The sequence below is a fragment of the Microtus pennsylvanicus genome, chromosome 13, assembly GCF_037038515.1.
Source record: "Microtus pennsylvanicus isolate mMicPen1 chromosome 13, mMicPen1.hap1, whole genome shotgun sequence".
NCBI lineage: Eukaryota > Metazoa > Chordata > Mammalia > Rodentia > Cricetidae > Microtus > Microtus pennsylvanicus.
In genome coordinates, this window is record NC_134591.1 from 15,077,001 (window position 1) to 15,099,691 (window position 22,691).

At 38.3% G+C, this 22,691-nt stretch overlaps 1 protein-coding gene across 28 annotated transcripts in view; it reads right to left on the reverse strand.

Moving 5' to 3' along the window:
- Ptprd (protein tyrosine phosphatase receptor type D) overlaps nucleotides 1-22,691 on the reverse strand; it is a 2,195,185-nt gene that overhangs the window by 640,725 nt on the left and 1,531,769 nt on the right. For 27 of the 28 annotated variants that reach the window (XM_075945536.1, XM_075945538.1, XM_075945568.1 and 24 more), the window contains one exon: nucleotides 822-860. The exons of the other annotated variant lie outside the window; for it this stretch is intronic. The gene's annotated coding sequence lies outside the window, so the exon portion shown is untranslated. The remainder of the gene's footprint in view (nucleotides 1-821; nucleotides 861-22,691) is intronic. 28 annotated transcript variants of the gene reach the window in all.

A 22,691-nucleotide genomic window follows, 5' to 3' on the forward strand; every position in this document is an offset into this window, starting at 1 on the left:
AGGATCCCATGTTCCAGTTTCAATGAAGTAAATTGTCAAGTAAGTGAAAAAAGCAAAACCTAAAAAGAACTATCTCCCTCTACTCTCTAAAACAAATTCTATTTTCTTTCTTTTCTCTCTTAAGTGCAATCTGTCATATATCCTGTCTCCAATTTCTGTTCTCTACTGTTGGTTCATTCTTGTTTTATTCCTTTGTTGCCCATATCCACAGTGAGGAATGGGTTACCTATTTGTTTCCTTGGTTCCTCCCTTGGCTTGTTGGACACTGGCCCGTTTCTTCCTCCTATTGTTTTCAGCTTTCTTCTTACTGCTGTGCTTCCTTTCTGTTTGCTATGCCTTCTCTGTTCCATTCATAAGGCAATGCTTCTATCATCATTACAACATAGTTCATTTTGATGTAGGGTAGGATTTCTGTCTAAACTCTGTGCTAAGAGCCATGTTAGCACATTGAACAGTTTTTACTAAACCCTCTGAGAAGTCAGAATAGAAAAGTTACAACTGTCTCCATCTGATTTTTAAAAAAATACCTTACAAAATCTTATGAGTTCATTCTTTCACTTGTGAATAATACACTACAACCAGAAAATTCTGTCTGTAATTTCTTTATATCCATCTATTGCATTATAAAAAACTCATGTATATTTAAGACTTCAAATAGTCCCCAATTATTGAAAGTTCACTTTTATTTTTCAAACTATATAATTAAACTTCTAACACTTTTTAAAAGAAGCCATAACCCACTCTGACAAATAGACACAGTTAAATAATAAAAGGAAAGGAACTTGAAAGCTGAGCCCAAACCTGGACATTTGAAATCTTACTTGCTATTTAGATCCCCCGGGTGCTCACCAGACTTCTCCCTAAACAAAGAAGAAACGTGACAACAATTAAAACGTGAAAATGATGCTATTAAAAACTGCTCATTTAGGTGACACATGTTTATCGCGCCTGGCTAGCGGGAAATGTCAAAATCTATGGAGAAGCAAAATTTGTTGTATTATGGCATTTTCTTTCACACTTACTGTTCTAAAAAACAATCTAAAACATTCTTTTTTAAGCAAAAAGAAGAGAAACTTGCTCTGACTATTCTTGGAAGAGGAATACAGTTCCAAAGTATTCTGTGTACTTGGCATTATGTTATATACAATATGAAATAAATGGCACAAAATCATTATTATTAAATAAATATTTGTGTTGAAAAAATTGAAATATTTTCATGAAAAGGAATATTTTCTTCATTCATAACTTTGGTTGAGATTAAAATTATTATTATTGTTACTTAAGACAGAAAATGTTCACTGATGTGTTTTGAGTAACACCACTAGTTTTTTAAAAAGACAGAATCTCCCTAATTATGGGGGTAATTGATGGAGGAAGGTCATTGGTTAAAAAAATAAAGAAACTGCTTGGCTGGCCCTCATAGGTTAGAACACAGGTGGGTAGAGAAAACAGAACAGAATGCTGGGAAGAAGAGGAAGTGAGCTCAGACTCGACAGCTCTCCTCTCGGGAGCAGACGCCTCAGAGAGACGCCATGCCCCGCTCCCAGGCAGATGCACGCAATGAAGCTCCGACCCAGGATGGACGTAGGCTAGAATCTTCCTGGTAAAACTGGTGCCCACAGATTATTAGAGATTGGTTGATCGGGATATCAGAATTAGCCAGTAAGGGCTAGAGCTAAAGGACCAAGCAATGTTTAAAAGAATATAGTTTGTCTGTTGTTATTTTGGGGCATAAGCTAGCAGGCTCCTGGGGTGCTGGGGATGCAGCCCCGCCGCTCTTATTACTACAAGTAATGTTAAAGAGAGGGATTTAAACATCAAAACTGACTTGAAGAATAGTCTTAGTAAGAATTTAAAGGCTGGTAAAATATCTTAGTCAGTAAGGTACTCTTCCCACCAAGTCTGAAGACATGAGTTTGATCTTTGGGACCCACACAGTACAAGAAAGAATGGACTCATGCAAGTGGTCTTCTAACTTCCACACACATGTGATATGCATAAATATACACACATATAAACACACATAGATAACTATTTTTAAATTAAAAAGTAAACAGAAGTTTACTCTTAGTGTATTTTCCATTAAAATTGAGAAAACTACGAATCGATGGAAGTATTAGTGTTTCAGGAGTTTACTTTTATAACCTAGAAGCCACTTTACGAACAGCCCAGTCATTTTTCTCATTTTTCCAATTATTTTTAGTTATTGTCGTCCACTGTGGCTTCTTTTTATTTAGTAAAAATGGAGAAATTAATTTGGGCTTTGAGTATTTACAGAAGTGGATATATTAATCTATTTCTGTACTTTAAATACCATTGTGAACATATTATCTCCTATTCCAGCATGGCCTTGAATTTGGGGTATAGTTGATGATGATGTTTTACTTCTGATTATCCTGCCTTCAAATCTTGAGTGCTGGGATAACAGATATTTTTGCCAGGCCTGGTTTAGATGGTACTGGGGCACATGTTCAGGACACAGCACCACCTGAGCCACCTCCTAAACTTTATGTCTGCACATTTTGGTTTAACCAGAGAATTTAATTTAACCAAATTCTTTGCATAAAACAATTGATTTAGTGTGACAAGAAAAATAAGTGAAAATGTAGTCAAGGATGAGGGACACACACACTGAAAGACTCATCGCTGAGCTCCTGCAGCTGATACGGACATTTGTTTGCTATGTGGGACCTAATAGGTACATGCATGTATATAAGAGTTTGTAGCTTATAGAATATTGTTTATATTAGCACTCTAAATAAAGAAGTAGAAGTATGTCATTTAGTGTATTTACTACAGAACATGCCTTACATGACCAAATCTTTGATAAAATTAGCTGCAATTTTTGTTTCAGAAGAACATGTTTTCATACGTCTATAATCCCAACACTCAGAAAGCTGAGCTGAGGGTCAGGAGTACAAGCCAAGTTGGCTTAAATAGTAAGACTGTATCTTAAAAAGAAAAGAAATACTGAGTCACAGAAATGTCACCCAGATGCAGATGGCTTGGTCATGCTGGTTTCCAGGACCTGTCCCTGAGGTGTGAACTGACTCTTTGGAAGCTATTTCTTATGGTGGGATGCCTTATTCAGCCTTGATGAAGAGAGAAGGAGCATGGTTCTGCATCAACTTGATATGCCATGCTTTGTTGATTTCCGTGAAAGACCTTTCCCCTTTTAAATGGAGACAGATGAGGAGTAGATATGTAGGGCTGGGTAGAATGAAGGCAGGGGAAGGGAACAGGAGGAAAGAAGGAGGGGAAACTGTAGTTGTTATTTAAAATAAATAAAACATGATAAATAATAAATAAATAAAAATAAAAAATAAAGAAAGAGAAGAAGGAAGGAAGGAAGAAAGACACAAAGAAAGAAAGAAAGAAAGAGAAAGAGAGGGGGGAATGAGGAAGAAAAAATCTGATTGTGTCAACAAGACTGTTCTAATGTCTAGTATCAGGGGTGGCCTTCTGAAGGCAGGTGAGGACTGCCACACTGGCTGGAGAGGCTGATGATCCTGGCTAAGATTCTGATCGTAAGTGCAGAGAAGAGGCTGGCTGAGGTGTCGGGTGTGAAGGAAGGCATTAGAAAGAAACTAGAGCAGTAGTTAGGCTTGTGGGCATGAGCTACATCCTTCCTGAGACACTGCAGATTTAGAATATAATAGGATCTGAGGATATTTCAATTCTGGACATTTTAAAATGTCTGTGAGACATTGAAAATGCTAAGTTGGGTAAAGTTTCTAGAGAGGTTATTGAATGGAACAACGGAAGAACCCAGGGTCAGGATGCTACCTAACTCAACTATTCGACTGGCCCTGTTTCTTCAATCTCTCACACAGTCAAAAGGTACCAAGAATTTTTTTTTTTTTTTGGCAGAAGCTGATTTTAACTATGTTTACACTCTTTGGTGTCTTCAAATGTAGCAAGGCAAGAAAAATAGACCTTAATACACAATCTTTTATACAAATACTAGTCAAATGAAATAGAATTTCAATATAGATTTGTTAAAATTTTCAAAGAAGTCATCACAATTTATAGAACATGGTTACACTTTCTGAATTAGAGACAAACTGTGATATGATTTGCTGATGATAGCTGTCTCATTTGTATCGTGATGATCCCAAACTCACCACTCTTACATACTGATAGACATCAATGATATAAACAGACTATGCAACCCTAAACCCACAGCATATTAGGATAAAAGGAAGTTAGGTTTTGTGGTTAGTTTGGTGTTTGTTTTCAAGAGATTTCCCAGCTTCAGAATAATCCTTGGGAATCTTGGTTTTATTAACATTCATTGACTGTTACATTACCATTGCTGGAACTGGGAAATTATATTTGCTTATTAAACTTTGATTCTTGATCCATGAAATGGGGTAGTATATGGCCACTCAGTCTCTTTTCTATGGATTAGTATTTTCTTTATATAATCAGTAATGTTATGAGGTTCTTACCAAGCCCATGAGTAATTCCAAATGATGAGAAATTTTTCTGTTGTCACCCTTCTTATATATTGTTAGATATTGCACGGTAACATCAAAGTTTAATTTTATGGACAAAGCATAATTAGTTAACCCAATCAAAATAGCTCTTGTTGATTCTTTATTGTCCTGTGATATGTTTCCTAAACGTTGCATGTTTGTAAGAATCCAAGGTTAAATGCTTAGGATGAATTGCTGAACTGACAAGCCTGCATATTAAACTATAGAAAATATAATGTATTGTCAAATTCTACTCCATAGAATTATAAAACTTAACAAGTCTAATAATACACAAGCATGTTGAACATCCCAGACAGCAAACAATAATTGATTTTATTGTTTTGATTTCTAATTTTGGTAATATGACAAAATTGCCTGTTAGATTAACTTTTCTTCCTCTACTTTCACTTGTATAACTTGTAGCTTCTGAAATGTGTGTCATGGTTTTTGTTCTTCTTAGTCATTGTCCAAACACAGGTTTTCTGATTTTACTTGTTATAGGTATTGCTTTTTACAGGTTAGCAATATTAACTATAAACATGAAGTTTGGACAAAATTCGTGCTGAAACCCAAGAGAAAGTTAAACACTTTCTTAGTTCTTCTTGGGACAGAAGTGGGGCTGAGTAGATGAAGGAATTTAAACAAAATTTGTAATTATTTTTCTTAGCTCAGGTTCTTTGAAATTTGAGTCAAATCTGAATTTTACCTCTCAATTATTACATTGTTTATATCAACATATTTTATGCAGTATATATTTTCTTACTTTTTCTTATCTATCTCTCTATATATCTATCAAGATACTGTAAAGAGAGGCCTTGCTGGTATAGCTAAAGTTACTGCCTTTGCAGAAGTGCTTCTTATGATAATGATCTAATGACATCATTTCACAGGGTGAAACAGCCTGTCACACGTGCAGTCTCAAGTAATCTCATTTGTAGATATGCACTTCCATGTGTAGTCCCAAGACTCTGATAATGGACATACTCTTTCCTTGACAAAGTCCAGAGCATCAAGAACATACAGAACCAGGAAGGATGTCAACAGCTGGAGTGTAACCTACCAAGAGATGCAGTTAAAACAAAAATTTATGCATTGCTACTGTAGATTACAGTCTGTTTGTTATCTCATCTGCCATCACAATGATTTGGAAGTTGATGCAGAATATAATATGCTAGAAAGGAGCTTTGCAAATATATTATTAGCCACACCATGATAAGCAAGTAGTTTCTCAGTTTGTTTTATGATAGGACACATGTAAAAAGAAAGCAATATCCATCTTTCAGAACAACTATACATTTAGAAAATTATAATGGATGTTTAGAATTTAATATTGATTAAAATTTCATTTGTTCGATATTTATATTTGAGAATACACCATGAGTTCTTTCGTAGACACTAGGATTTTCAGTCTGAAGAAAAATAGTTTTCTTCTTGCTAAAGATTATTTGATAATGTGTAGCATAAGCATTAAACAACAAGGACAATAGATAGATGACAGATAAGTAGCCAAATGGAGAAAGGGGTTGACGGAAAGTTTCAAATATAACTAAGTGCGATGAAAATGATAAGAAAGTGCAATTGGTAGTCAATAGGGTTCTACTAAAGGTTGAATCACCTGTGCTGAGATATGACAGTCTTGCCAGAGGGAGTGGTTGAAACTTCTAGAAAGAGTATACAAATATAAACTTGATACAGGGGAAAAATTTGCTGTTTGGAGAACACAAATATGGTCAGGATGGTTGGAGATAGTGAACCAGACTAGTCAGGTATAAGAGGGAGGAAGAGGAGGCACAGGCAGCTTTTAGATTACATAAGGAGCTGTATTTTTTTTAATTTAATTAATTTGTTTTATTGAAAAAATTTCTGCCTCTTCCCCGCCTCCCATTTCCCTTTCTCTCCCCCTACTCCTCTCCCCCTCCCCCCCACTCTTCTCCTCCCCCACTCCATTCCACCTCCCTCTCCAGTCTGAGAGCAGTCCGGATTCCCTGCCCTGTGGGAAGTCCAAGGTCCTCCCCACTCCATCCAGGTCCAGGAAGGTGAGCATCCAAACAGGCTAGACTCCCACAAAGCCAGTTCATGCAGTAGGATCAAAACCCAGTGCCATTGTCCTTGGCTTCTCATCAGCCCTCATTGTCCGTCATGTTCAAAGAGTCCAGTTTTATCCCATGCTTATTTAGTCCTAGTCCAGCTGGCCTTGGTGAGCTCCCAATAGATCAGCCCCACTGTCACAGTGGGTGGGTGCACCCCTCGTGGTACTGATTTCCTTGGGTGTTGTCCACAGGAAAAAAAACACCAGCAGAGAAACTGGGACCACAAGGAGAAGGGGTCAACAAAGTTCCAGCATACCAATGTTTCATCAGTTCAGGACATGGTCTTGTTGCCATGGCCTTATATAGCAAGTTTATTATTAAGTCCAGTTTCTGGCTCTTGTGCAGTTTTAGCATTGCTGTATTCATTGCTACCTGTAGCAACACTTTTCATCATTGAAGGCCAAAGCTGATGATGGCTCTTGATTTGTTTTGGATTCTCGCCTGCTTGACTGCCCATTTCCTGTCCAACGTGTGCCTTTCCCTTTGACTGGACTCTCGGCTCTCCACCATTGTCCCTGGCACCTTCTGGGTCTGGAGCTTTTGGAAGTGCTCTTTCTGAGCATCCCTCGGCTTTCCTGCCCAGCATTTGCTACCAGCTCTGACATGGTGTTGCACCACTGCACAGAGTTGAATTGTCAGAGTTCACTATAACCCAGGTTAGAGCTTGTTTTCCCACATAAACCTTTTCTTGTGTTTAGATTAGCAATACCTTTCATTATCAGAAGAATAAACATCTTTGAAACACATGTTTTTCAAGTTTGACACATAATTTGACAGTAGCTGCTCCATGGAATATACCGCCCCTCCCCCCAGAAGAGATGTGAATTTTGGAGAGCTGCTTAATTTTTATTTGCTCTCATCCATAATCTTTAAAAAAAAGATTATTTATTTATTTATTTTATTTGAAAAAATTTCTGCCTTCTCCCCGCCTCCCATTTTCCTTTCCCTCCTCCCACTCTTCTCCCCCGTCCCCCACCCCATTCCCCCTCCCTCTCCAGTCTGAAGATTCCCTGCCCTGTGGGAAGTCCAAGGTCCTCCCCCCCTCCATAAAAAAGATTAAATTTCAGAGGCATTAAATATACTTTTATAATTTATTACATATTAGTTTATTATCATTGTAAGTTTTGGATAATAGCACCAGTCATATTAACAGAAAGATACTGATATAATTTTAGTAATTAGTGTGTTACTTCTAACTAATTTATTCTTCAATGCTGGATCTTATGCTGTTTGCTGTGTCATGGCCTCTTCAAGCACCACAGTCCACTCCACAGGAGACAATACATGCCTAGTGCTAGCAATCTGTCACAGAGTGGGAGCTCATAGGCCCCAGGTTTGAGTTTACTACTGTTCTTCTGCCAAATGGATATGGTATAAATCTGCCCTCTAAATTCTGTGTGTCTCTATATCTGTAGATGAGTGCTATTCTCAGACTTCACTAGAGAAGTTTCTTTGAGTAGTGGACAGCGGTAATGCAAACACTCACAACAGATCAAAATGGAGAGAATACCTGTCTTAAGAGTACTCAGCCATACGTGAGACATCTTTCATCACTCTGCCCCAAGGCTCAGGGACTGTCACAGAAAGAAGGATGAAAATACTGTAAGACATGGAAATTGGAAAGGACTGAGTGAAACAATGTCTTCTTTATATGACAGGACTACTACAGCCATGAAATGGTAACTCTGTACACCAAAGCTTCTCAACATGTCAGGGGCCAGGAGCTCATGAGGCCCCATCCCTCACTGAGGACCGACAGGCACATGGTGGTTTGGGAAAAGGAAAATAGAAAGTGAATCAGGCTTTGTTTTTGTTTTTTGTTTTTTTGATTTTTTAAGAAATGACTCCAGATAGGCTGAACATGCTGTACTAAATGGCCCTACACCCACGAGTATCTGGGCAACACAAATTGGAATAAGTAAACTATAAAAAAAGGGACAGGGATTTAGAAGGAGTGGGGGTGTGGATCTTGGAGGGATGGAGGGTGAATTTGATGAGATTCAATGGAGGTGATATGGGTTAAAATAGATACGAAATGGGTCAGAATTGAAAAGAGCAAGTTTTGGTGATGTTAAAGTTCGGGTATTCTAAATAATATTTGATTTTCTATACTGTTAAGCTGGTTCTGCTTCATAAGTCTTAAAATATGGTCTCATAATATTTGATTGAGTCATGCCCTTCACACCAACACCATTTAGTCTATGTGTTCTTTCTGTCTTGTGCAAACTGTTAGTAGCTCATATACTGATCTCATGTGATGGAAGAAATACAGGATCCATTCAATTTCTTTACCCTTCACGCCAGGACACATTGCTTTAATCTGTAATTCACTGTGTGAAATTGCATCATAGTCTCCTTGTATGTATAAACATGGAACCCACCTTGACTTTAAGCCTTTTATGGCACAGTACTTATCATAGCTTTTACATACAGAGTCACTGTACAGAACTCTATCACAAACTGATATTGGCGACCCCTTTGCTAATCACTTTTCCTAACATATTCCTTTATTAGATCTTCATAATGTGTTTCTGAGCAATCTTTTATATGGATGAAGTAATTAGGCAATATTTGCTGCACTTCACTCAATGATGTTCTCTATAATCCGGTTATAGTCACTGTATTGTAGATATCAGCATTCACATTCTTCCTTATATAAATGTAACTCAGAACAAGAATTATACCTCCTTATCTTGTCTGTATTTTAATGTGGATAGCCCTTGCATTTCTAGTATTTCACATATCCTTTTCTAACCGGACTAAGTATGACATTTCAGGAAACAATTATAATTTTTAAGATTTGCTTATTCATGTGTTTGTGTATGGCTATTGTTAATTGAAATGTGTAATTTCAAAGACTCATAGGAAAAAGTGTGATATTTCATTAGCATGATTTATTATATATTATATAATTATAAATATAACACAATACTTAGGACATATGAATGAAATTTAACATTAGTATTGAATTGCTTTCTGCAATTTGTATCACTTAAAGACACGTTCAGCAGCATACAAGTCTTAACATTTATGACTTTCTTCACATATCTGTATTAGTGCCTTTCCTCCACTCTATGAGAAAATATTCTGACAAAAGCAACTTAAAGAAGAAACATTATTTGCTTCATAGTTCCAAGTCCAGCCCAGTATGGTGGCGAATTCACAGCAGCAGCAGTTCAGGCAGCTGGGTACATTGCATCCCCAATCAGACTACAGAGGCAGACTAGTGTGGGTGCACACTCACTTTCTCCTTTTCATGCAGACTCCATCCCATGGCACCGTGCCTGCCACCAGTGGTTACAATGGGTCTTCCCACTTTGGTTAACATAATCTAGATGATTTTAGGAGAATGCTGGGAGGCCTGTGGTTAGGTGAGTCTAGATCTTGTCAGGTAAGCTAAGCAATGTAAACCATCACAGTAATTATTTGTCAACACTGAGCTATAGAATTACTGTAAGTAGATTATAGTTACTTAATGTGTGTTTTTAAAAAGGGATAATATACCCCAAGGATGCTCAATCATACTGTAAGGACATTTGTTCAACTGAGTTCATAGCAGCATTATTTGTAATAGCTAGAACCTGGAAACAACCTAGATGCCCCTCAACTGAAGAATGGATAAAGAAAATGTGGTACATTTATACATAATGGAGTACTACTCATAATTAAGAAACAATGATATTAAGAAACCTCTTGAAATTTGCATGCAAATAGATAGAATAGGAAGAAACTATCTTGAGTGAGGTAACCTAGACCTAGAAAGTTAAGCATGGTATGTACTCATTCATAAGTGGATACTAGCTGTAAGCAAAGAATAACAAACCATAGTCCATGACCCTAGAGAAGCTAAGCAGCAAGGTTAACTATATATATATATATATATATATATATATATATATATATATATATCCACCTGGAAAGGGGAAATAGAAAATATATCCTGACAAAATTGGGAACATGAGGGTAGGAAGAGAAGGGATGGTTAAAGGGGAAGAGGAAGGAAGAAGGGGATGGGGAGGAGAACTTGAGGGAAGGGGATAGTTGAAATTGAGGAAGGACAGAGATGACAGCAAGGAAAAAGGTATTTTGATTGAGGGAGTCATTATGGGGCTTGCAAGAAACCTGGCACTAGAGAGTTCCCGTGAATCCACAAGGATGAGACCAGATAAGACCCTAAACAGCAGAGGAAAGGGTGCCCAAACTGTCCTTGCCCTGTAGTCAGACTGATGACTATCTTAAATATCACTATAGAACTTTCATCCAGCAACTGATGGAAGCATAGGCAGAGACCTGCAGTAGAGCACTGAGCTGAGCTCCCAAAGTCCAGTTGAAGAGTGGAAGGAGTGAGAATATGAGCAAAGAGGTCAAGACCATGATAGGGTCACCCACTGAGACAGTTTACCAATTGGGAACTCACCAATTCCAACTGAATAGGGAAGGAACAAACAGAGGACCAAACTAGATCCGGTGGGTCACAGTTGTATGGCTGGGGCAGATTGTGGAGCCACTGGAAGTGGCACCAGGACATATCCCTATTGCTTGTAATGACTTCTTGGGAACCCATTCTTTTTGGATGGATACCTCGCCTAGCCTAGATATACTAGGTAGGGTCTTGGACCTTCCCCAAAGCAATGTGCGTTATCCTCTCTGAGGAGTGGATGGAGGTTGGGGTGGAGGGTAAGGTGGAGGAAATTGGAGGGGGGGAGGGAGTAAGAACTGGGATTGGTATATCAAATGAAAAAAAAAAGATGTTTGTTTTCTTTTTTAAAAAAATAAAAGAAAAAATGATTAAAAATAAAAAAGTGATAATACTGTAAAATGATGACTAGTTAGGTGACATGCAAAGATAGAAACATAGAAAACTCCATGGAGCACAAGTGAGCTGACAAAGGCTTTATGAGACAGGAGGCATTAGAATGAGATAGAACAGCAAAATCTACTTTTTAGTGTGCCTGGCTGCTTTCCTTTCAAAAGCCTTATCTTAGATTGCTACTATTACAGAAATGTTGTCAAAGAACATTTTCAGAACAATTAACCTGGGTAAATAGCGTGGAGAAAGAAATCAGATATCTTGATACTATGAACTGAGACGATGAGAAGAGCAGTGGTGGAATTTGATGGGAGAACCCGGTTACAGAGATGCCAGTTCTGGAATACACTGCAGTGATACAGTTCTGGAGATGACGAGCCGCTCAGTGGGATGAATAATGTCGAGAGCTGGTCAATGGCTGTGTCTAATGCGGCGGTATAACCCCCCTACCTGAACATGTTTAAATTTTTGGAGAAATGATCTTGGATTGGTGGGGGGGGGGGTTGGAAATGATAAAGCTACTAAGAGAGATCTGCAGAGGCACTGGTAGAACTGAGTGCTGAGTTGCATCAAGTGACTGTTAGAGGAGAATGATGTGCAAAGATAAATTGATCCATCATGGAAATGAGAAGAAAAATAGTAAAAGACATTGCGAGGTCATGGAGACTAAGAAACAAAAAGTTAAGAAAGAAAATCAGCTAAAAGGAGGAAATGTTTTGAGAAGACCATGAAGGCTGTGTACGGAATTTTATTATTCAGCATTAACATGTAACCTGCAGAAACACAGTCCTCAGCCAGGAAACATGAGATTCCACAGATGTCCCATGACCTTAGTGCCTTTGCCTCTCGTGCACTACACTGAGACTTCCCTGCAGATGCTTGTCTTTTCTCATTCGCTGTCAAGAACACCTATACCGTAAACGTCCCCTGAAGAGCATCAGACGATTTATTGTTTCCTGGACACTTAATATCTGCATCCTCAATCGGTATGCATCCCTGACAGATTAATACTATTATCTTTTCTGTGCATACCAAGTCTTCTGGCTCCAATCCTGAATGCTTTTTATTCTCCTTCTGGCTGCCACTCTAGGACTGCCCTTAATGTATAAAAGATACCATGCATAGAGGAAACAGCCAATCAAAGAAGATTCAGGACTAGACCAGAAAGAATAATGGACTTGGACTGTTGGGAGTCACGGTGCTCTCCAAACCCATATGTCACTACTGTTTCATTTTTCAACCAGTTTTTATCCACCGCTGCTCTCCAGGGCCTTTCTGTTGTTAACAGTACAACCTTCGTTTATTCAGTCAGTGAGGCAGCAATATTTAAAAGGCTATAAAAAGGAATCTTTCATGAATTCTGCATATTATAAATTATAATTTATTGTCATTTTTTGTCTACTGCCCATGCTTAAATGCAAGGCCTTGAAGAAAGATCTTATCGATATTTATGTTTTAAAAAATTATTATGTTTATTTATTTGTTTGTTTGTTCGTTTTTGAGTATGATCATGCGTGCGTGCCAGAGAACATGTGAGAATGTCAGAGGATAGTGTTTCAAAATCAATTCTTCTCTTGTACCATGAGAGTTCAGAAAACTGAATGCAGATTATCCACCTTGGTGACAAATGTCATCTGCTGAGTTATCTTGTCAGGTCCTCAATATTTGTATTCTTAATACTTAGAAAGTTCTTGATATTTGGTAGGCTATCAACTCATATTATTTAATGAATGTATAAATGGGAGTGTGAGTTCAATAAAAAGTATTAGCATCTATTAATTGCATGAAACAATCAATCCTATAATAACATATTCATCATGCATGAATTCGTTTTTGAAAAAGTGTGCAGATAAACTTTTGGTTAAGGACAAAAATATGGTCCCAAATAGGTAGTGGACAATTAAAGAAATGCCCAAGGGAAAAGAACTCTTTTTAGGGGTGACTGAAGAAATATGTCTCATAGAGGAAGGGAAAAAGCTGGGTAGAATGTCAAGATGAAAAGGACACATTTTTTTTCCCCTCAAGGATAATGTGACTATTTGATGCATCTGAAGACTTAGCTTATTTATAATCATTAGAGTCATTTATGTGAAACACTAATTTTCCATGTTTGTTCAGTTTTTGTTTGAATTCCTGTATTATGTTGTGTACAAAAGTTTTTTTTCCCTCAGTTAAAAAAAAAGGAGTCTTACAATATGTAGCCACACAGTCAAGTTTTATTTTAAGGACAATGGCATTTTTACCTCCTGTTTTGCATGAGGGGCTGTGGGTTGGAGGAGATGAGGAGAGAGAGTCTCCAGCTGCCACCACCCAGCAAAGCCCAGCAAATGATGCCTGCATCCACTCCTGCCATCACCAAGTACTGAAAGTGATCTTTTAAGACAAGGAATGCAAATAGCTGCAGCGTCTCAAAGCTGCAGTTGCTTTTCATAGAGCGAACTGCTGTTTCCCTGCTGATGCCTTTCCCAGCCCTGGCGCCAGCCTGCCTTTGAACTCTTAATTCCCTGCAACTCGAAAACAGAAGGAACTTCATTTGAGGAACCTAAAGTAGATGAAACAGGCAGGGGTGGAACAGAAGTGCTGATGAAGGGAGATACAATGACTGATCTCTGGCTCCAGGTAATATTCTGTACATCTGGGTGTGACTCTGAAAAGATACCCATAGCTAGGGGGCAGTGAGAAATGCCTAGAATAGAAAAAAACTCTATCCTTGGACATACTGAGCTAGAAAGAGATGGTAAGAGTGGATCAAGGCTTACACTCCAGCTCCACCTCATCTCAGGTTGTAGCTTCTGTGCTTTGTTGTTTTTTTGCTTTACTACATTGTATAATCTTTCTAGGTTCCTGAAAGTTGACTGTGAATTCATTCTTTGGGGATTGCCATGACATAGCTGAGATGTGGATGATTTTACCTGTTCTATACCTTTTTGTCAGTGTCTTCTAAGGCAGCTACTTTCTTTTCTCTTTTCTCCACAGGCACTTGAGAAAGTTCTGCTAAGGGACTTCAATAGCACCACTTCTCACAGACACGGGCTGCCTGGACTTTCACTGCAACCATGATGCATGTTCACAAGTCTTTGTCCTTCCCTTGATGAGATGCATTTGCCCTGAGATGCACATTTCTCTTCTCTTCTTTCTTCACCTTCATTCTTGTTTGCATCATTGGGTACCATCCATTGACAAGACATGTGATTTGGCAGCAACCAAGGCTGTGTTATCACACGGTTTCCTCCTTTCCTAAGGACATGTTTAGGGTTATAAGCAGAGTGTTTTATCATTGAAGGAAGATCTAGTAAACATCTCAGCTTAACTCATAAGGCGTAAATAGCTCATACCTATGAACGAGCTTCTCCCGAGTTCATATTAGAATAGGAAGTCTGCCGCTAGCTTAGAGCAAGTGATTATCAGTCTCAGAAAGACACATTGTTCTTATGTTGTCGTCAGATGCACCACAGTAAATCCACATGGAAGACCAGGCATATAAGGGTCCCTGAAGCATTTGCTCTGAGTATTTACTGGAAATATTGGAGAATGGAATATGCTCAGAATCCCCTCCCCCATTTACTTTTTGGATTGGACATGATTCTGAATGCATTCCCCTTCCTTCTGTCTCTGCCCCCATCCTTTCTTCTTAGCTCTTCTCTCAGTTGTCTCTGTGATCTCATTTAATGGTGGCACTATCTCTAGCTGAAATACTGGGTCTTCTTGCTTTGGGGACTATAGTATGCAAATTGGTGGGAGTCAATTGTACCTGATTTTCTAAATTGCCTCTGCTGTAGCAATTCTTCCACCCATAACAACCCATTGAAACCAAACAATGGGATTGATTACACATTCCTCACTCTGGGGGAAACTATTAGTTTTACCTGAATGAAAACTGCAGAACAGGGCTCAATTTGGGTAAGTAGTGTACAGAATTGTTCAGGAAGCACAGCAGAAACAGGCTTAAAAAACCTTAAATATTATTCTCTACCTGCAGAGACTATCAAGGAAAAAGACTTCTATTTACAAGTCAGAAAAACAAAGGCACAGATATTAAATAGGGCTCCAGCATCACCAGTATTAACACTCATTCAGCTGAACTCTGAAGAGGAATTTTAGAACCCCCATAGCTTTTACGGATCTATACCCCCATAGCTTTTACGGATTTATACGTGGATAAACACCACGGGGAATTGTCCCATTTCAAACTGCAAATATCCAGTTGTGTGGTGTTCTAGAAGAGTCCTAGTCATTCCAGTTATGGACTGGGAGACAGTAGGTCCAGCTGTTTAACCTTCCTGATTTTCAGGTTTTTTTTTAACTTAGCCTAAGATATTTGTTTTATTGCAATCTTTAGATTTAGTATCAAATGAAACAAGCTATAAAATGTTCCATGAAACCTGCTAAGTGCACTCCTAACGCTCTTATCTAAGGAAATCTTTTTTTTTCTCGAGCAGATGCATAACTCTATCATAAAGATCCAGCCAGTGGCAAGGACCCTGAACTCACACTTCAGGGTAGTCAGACAGAGTCTAGTGTCCGATCAACCTGTGATTACAACACAGTTCTCCCTTTTTCTGGCTTTCTGTCTAGAACTGAGTTAGACTGTGGAGAGCCATCAGCAAAGTATTCCTAACTAGCCAGGCTCTTGTTAGAAGCAGCAATGCTGTGCTTGGAATAGGAACACCATACCACTATTGGCACCTATTAGCCATCGAAACCAACTGCAATAAGAGGGAATGCTCATAGGATGTCTCCTCTCAGTCAACGGAGTGATGCCATTGATGTTTAGAGTCTTGGCCCACTGCTGACATTTATCTTCGTTTTTTGCAGAAGAGACTCCTGAAGTCCTTTAGAGGATTGGCTGCAGGAATACAGGACCCATGGCATTGGATTCCTAGATCATCAAATCTTGATGGGTAAGATTTTATTTTGCTTTCTATCTTATCATTTATTCCTATTCATAGCCTAGCTTGGAGTCTGGCATACAGTGAATAAAGACAAAAATGAGGACAAAAATGTTGGAATGTACGGGTGCATAGGAATGAAACCTAGAAGTTAGTTACTCTTGTTGAAGAACTGGTGGATTTTGTTAGAATATTTATTATAGAAAATTTTCAAGTAATGAATTGTTTTCTTCAACATGTACCTGTTTCCAAACTAAACAATTTATTTGTCAATTTTATGTGTAAGTAACTTCTCAAAGATCTGAAAGTTACTATTGGAAATGTAAATGTCAATGAAGAAAGAATCGATATGACCCAGCTTTTTTCCAAAATAATATTTTTATTAATTATTTGGGAATTTTATACAAGACACCCAGGTCACAATTGCTTCCCATTCCTACCAGGTCTATCCTCCCATCCTTGTGTTCCATCCATAAAAGACAAACAAACAAACAAAAAAAACAAGACCAACCAACCAACCAACCAATCCCAACCAACCAACCAGCCAATCAACTGACCAACCAAACAAACAAACAAAAGACACCCCAGAGCTCATATTAATGTCCTTAGTCCATGGTGCTGCCAAAGAACAAGCCAATATTTCTCAGTTTTTATAGGAGAGATATTAACCTAGATTTGGTGGGTTCTGTTAGATCTCAAACACAAGACAAGTGGTTAATTGAGGTGCCTACTTAATATATCAAAGTGGACACTGGCTTCCCATTTCTCTCAGTCTTTACCTGTTATAGAGTCATCCTGGCTGGCGTAACCCACCTCCTTCACTAAGCTCTCCAGCCCAGAGACTGAGATGGATTTCCCTTCTTCCTGCTTTTCTGATTCCTATACAACATCAGACATTTTTTACTACCAGCCATATGTACTCTGGCTTTCTTAGTCTCTGAGTTCCAAAGTACTCACTCTCTTTGCTCCTCCCCTCTTCCTTGTTTTGCACCCTTTTCTCATGACCCATTTCAGAATGAACCCTTCCAGATGTTTCTGGCTGTGTTTTCACTCATATCTACAATAAACCTTCTCCTCCACCACACCTAGGAGCAGTCCCATTCTTATTTATTATTTCCATTCAGTTCCTTTCACCAAAGAGAGAATTTCCTTCTGTCACAGAATTTGTCATTCACTTCACCCTTTGTGGATGAACTCAACAAGTTAATATAGGAGCATTATTAAAGGGACCCCTCCAAGTCCTCTTATTCCAGGATTACCTATTTGCTAACTTCTAACATGTACACAATGGGCTGCATTTTTCTGATTTTATGGAAAGTTTAGATTTCTTCCTATTTGTGTTAAATCTCTTAGCAAATTGTCTGTGTTATGTTGCCTTAATTCTTATTAAAAACTGGAGCAAGTCTTTTTCTGTACTAATTTTTTGAAGAGAATTTCTGGCTCAACGTAGGTGTGTGTATGTGTGTGTGTATGTATTTTAAATATGTGTTTTGGGGGGCTGGAGAGATGGCTCAGTGATTAACAGCACTGATTGCTTTTCAAGAGGATCCAGGTTCAATTCTCAATACCCACATGGCAGCTCACAACTATCTGTAGCTCCAAGATTTATTACTTAAAATAAATATAATGTCTCCACACCTTTTTAAAAACAGGCAAATGGATAGAATTTAAAAAAAAAAAAACATCTTGAGTGAGATAACCCATACCCAGAAATACAAATACAGTATGTACTCATTTATAAGTGAATTCTAGATGTAAAGCAAAAGATAATTAGACTACTATCCACAGCTCCAGAGTGGTACTGGGTACCTCTCTGTATGCTATGAATTCTTACCATTGGTTATTAAAGAAGCTGTTTTGGACAAAGGTTTAGTACAGTAAAGCCAGGTGGAAATCTGATCAGAGATATAGAGAAAAAGTAGGTAGAGCGAGAGAGATGCTATGTAGCTGCCAAAGGAGAACAATGCCAGTTTTCAGCCAGAACCTTACCAGTAGGCCACAGCCTCATGGCAATACATAGATTAACAGAATTGGGTTAATTTAAGATATAAGAGTTAGCTAAAAATATGCCTAAGCGATTGACCAAACTAATACAGTTTTTGTGTCATTATTCGGGTCTGGGCAGCCAGGAAATGAATGAGCATTCTCCATCTACACCAAAGAAGTTAGGTAACAAGTAAGACCTTAAATTGCCCTGGGAAGGGGAATTAGATGAGATCTCCTAGGTAAACTGGGGGTAAAGGGGAGAGGGGGAGTCGAGGAGAAGGGAAGGGGATGAGCACATGAGGGAAATGGATGGTAGAGTTGGGGGAGGATTGGAGCAATGAAAGAAGTATCGTGATAGAGGACTCCATTATGGGGTTAGGGAGAAACCAATCACCAGGGAAATTCCAAAGAATACACAAGGATGGCCCCAGCTAAGACTCTTAGCAATAGTGGAGAGGTTGTCTAAATCAGCCTTCCCCTGTCATCTGATTAGTGACTACCCAAATTGTCATAGAACCTATATCTAGTAACTGATGGAAACAGATTCAGAGATCCACAATCAAGCTCCAGAAATCCAGTCAAAGAGAGTGAGGATTGAATATATGAACAAGGGAAGTCAAGATCATGGTGGGGAAACCCACAGAGACAGCTGAATCAAGCTCATGGGAACTCATGAACTCTGACTGACAGCTGTGGAGCCTCCATGGGACTGAACTAGGCCCTCTGCATATGGGAGACAGTTGTGTAGCTGAGGAGCCTTTGGCAGTGGAACCAGGACTAGTGCATGAGCTAACTTTTTGGAGCCCATTAATGCCCTCTGGTGGAATGCCTCTGTTCAGCCTTGATGCAGCAGGGAGGAGCTTGGTCCTGCCATGGGAGGCAGTGGATAGTGGGTAGTGGGTAGTGGATAGTGGGAGGAGTGGATAGTGGGTAGGCTGGGGAGGAGGAGAATAAGGAAGGAAGGGAGGGAGAACTGTGGTTGGAAAATAAAATGAAATTAAAAACAAGCAAACAATTAAATAAATAAATATGTGTTTTCCTTGAACTTTCAAAGTAAAGTTTCATGATTTGTAGCCTAAATGCTACTTAATCTCTTTGGAGATATTGATTGAAACCCAACTTTCCTATGCTCTGCACCAGACAGAAACCTACATTTTCCTATGGTTCTGCTCCCAGCATTTCCCAGGGAAATGGTTTATTAATCAGCTATGCATACATAATACCATCAGTATTATTTCTTCTACTTGAAGTAGATTTAAATCCAATCTTATACTCGGGAGATCTGCTGTCCATCTTGAATAAAAGGATTGAGAAGGTATAAATTGTGAAGGAGTCAGTTTTTAAAAGACTACAGATGGACTAGGCAATAATGAAGCATGCCTTTAATCCCAGCACTCGGGAGGCAGTAACAGGTGGATCTCTGTGAGCTCAGTGTCAACCTGGTCTACAGAGTGAGTTCCAGGGCAGGCTCCAAAGCTACAGAGAAATCCTATCTTGGAAAAAAACAAAAACAAAATAAAACAGAAAAACAAAAACAAAACAAAACCAAAAAGACTATTGATTATAGCTTGGAAGTTTTCTTTATTCTTTCATTAGGTTATTAGAAATACTCAACTACTATACACTTACTTTGAAACTTAACTATGTTCTTCAGTCAAGTAAGATTTAAGAGTTTCAATTGACCGGCTCACTAATAAAGAATATTCCATTTCTGCCATACAAAGAAGTCCTGATTAATCACAAATTCTTATCACCCTCTGGCTAGGAATGCCCTCATTAACTGCAAGCATTCTTGAAATTAAAAATTCTTGGCACTGTGTATGGTAAATGGGGATTTCCAGATCATTTTCTAAACAATGGAGTAAATAATTGATGCTCTGCTAAGTAGAAGAAGAATTCAAGAAAGATCGCATAAATAAAACGAGTAAGTAAAGCTATTCAGATAAAAAGAAATTGGTTGTTTAAAAATTGAGGGTTTGGCTTATGCGGGAATAGCCAAAGGAGAAATGACTATAAATCATATTGTGGAATTATAGATGGGATTCTGCATTAAAATTGATGTTGGTGAATATCAATAAAAATATCACCATACTATTTATTTTAATAGTTATCAATCTTATACCAATAAGAATCCATTAGTTGTGCTATAATTTATTATAGAATCCCAATATCATGTGTGAGATGTAATACAAGCACACTCACTGGAAAGACAGAGAAGACCTTGATGTCCGCAAGAGTAATAGTGAAATTTCCCCATGTTCCTGTAATCCTAAATTGAGATCAAGGTCATGATTTTCATGATGAATGAAAATATATCTTTATTTACCATATTCATCTCAAATAAATCCCCGTTTCCTATTGCTACTCTATATATGAGCATTCCATTTCCTTCTTAGTGTCCCAACATGCCCATCATTAGAGTCTACTCAAGGATCAACAGGAACAATGCTATATATGCCAACAACTTTTGACTAATTTCAATTTTCTCCCATTTAAAGATTTATGTTACTTGTAACTTTTCTTAATGATCAAAGTTAAATTAACACTGATGCACAAAATCTCACCTACAGTACAGTCCAACCTGAAAGGCTGTCAGTGTACAAGTACAAAAATAAAATAATAGTAAAATATCCGTACAACAGGAAAGATCAGGAAGTGTTCATTATGGACCTCATATCTAATTTTCAACCTGGGCACAGTACAACTCGAGAGCTTAGCAGTGGGTATGTATCTCATGATAAAACAAACACAGAAGCTCCACAAACTACTTTTGAAAATTGAAGTGTAAGAAAAGTGTAGCACTGGTAGGTTGCCTAGTTAGGCTTTCATTATAGTGTCGTTTGTCAAATATTTGCTTTCTGGCTGTTGAGTCTGCTTTGATAAATTCTGGAAATTTTGGGAGGAAGGACCAAGTTGGGGGAGGCAGGTCTCTGAGGGAATATTGTCCTTGGCCCCTGCCCTGTTTTCATCTGTACTTCCTATACAAATCTCTACCACATATTCCCATAACCTTGATGCTCTCCCAAGTACCTGTGGACTACATCCTCTGAAACCCTAGGCAAAATGAATTTTTTTTTATTTTTTTCTTTTTTTTGTTTTTTGTTATTTATTTATTTATTTATTAAGGATTTCTGCCTCCTCCCCTCAACCGCCTCCCATTTCCCTCCCCCTCCCCCCGATCAAGTCACCCTCCCTCATCTGCTCGAAGAGCAATCAGGGTTCCCTGACCTGTGGGAAGCCCAAGGACCACCCACCTCTATCCAGGTCTCCTAAGGTGAGCATCCAAACTGCCTAGGCTCCCCCAAAGCCAGTACGTGCAGTAGGATCAAAAACCCACTGCGATTGTTCCTTCTTAAAGTTTTTTCTATTGGTAACATTTTTGTCACGGCTGTACAAAAGAGATGCATCTTGTGTGTTGAAAGTCCCTACCCTCTATGTTAATATATTTATTATTTTATCCTAGAAAGAGTATGAGGATGGACTGAAATAGAATGAGAACATACATAAAGTTTGTTTTAATAGAACTGACCTTAATAGCTCCCTTATCAAGTTCTCTGGGACTAGTTTCCTGAGAGTGATGTATGCTTACAAGTTATAACTTCAGAGTTGGAAAAACACTCACTGCTATTAAAGTCATTTTCCCAACTGTAAAATTCTGAGACAGGCAAAGAAAATGTTAGGAAGAAAGGGAAAAAGTGGATACGTAATAGGTAGCTTTAGTAGCATGATAAAAGATAAGACGAGACATGACATTTGAGGATTGACTGGGAGCAAGTTGGTTTGGGTTGGGTGGTAAAACACTTCAGTCTCAGTTATATTTATTTTGTTTTATTCACCAAATTTTCCTTGATGTACTTTCATCAAACCTTCCCAAAGAAATTACACATAGTGATAGCTCAGAACTTACTACAAACTACCACAATTCTTCATTTGGAGGTTAGCTCAGTGTTATTATTATTATTACTAGTGTTGTTATTTTTTATAATTATTTAGTGTTCAGTGCATGATGATTACTATTGTGTCATGTTAATAATTCTTTATGGCAGGGGATTTTAGAATCTCTTTGAGTATCATATATTGCATCTCCATGCCAGTTTTTGCTATGTTCTTGTGGGTATTATATGTAAGTATCACTGTATTGTGGTAAGAATTCATTATGCTCTTAAACTATCAGGGTAGAAAATAAGGAATTAGGATAATATTTTCACTTAAGCAGTAAATGAAAAGAAATGTAGGTGAGGTGCACTGGTGTCAGATGGGCATCTGCATCTAAAGCCAAGAGAAACAAGTATAGCCCACTAGCCTGTCTTCTTTTGGAATGTGGTCCCTGTCATTTACTTATATGCTGCCCAGACCTGGCTTCTTCAGAAGCAGCTGTATTGAGTAGGCATGGTTGTGAAGGCATCTTCTCAGTCTGGAAACATTTAGCCTTCACAGT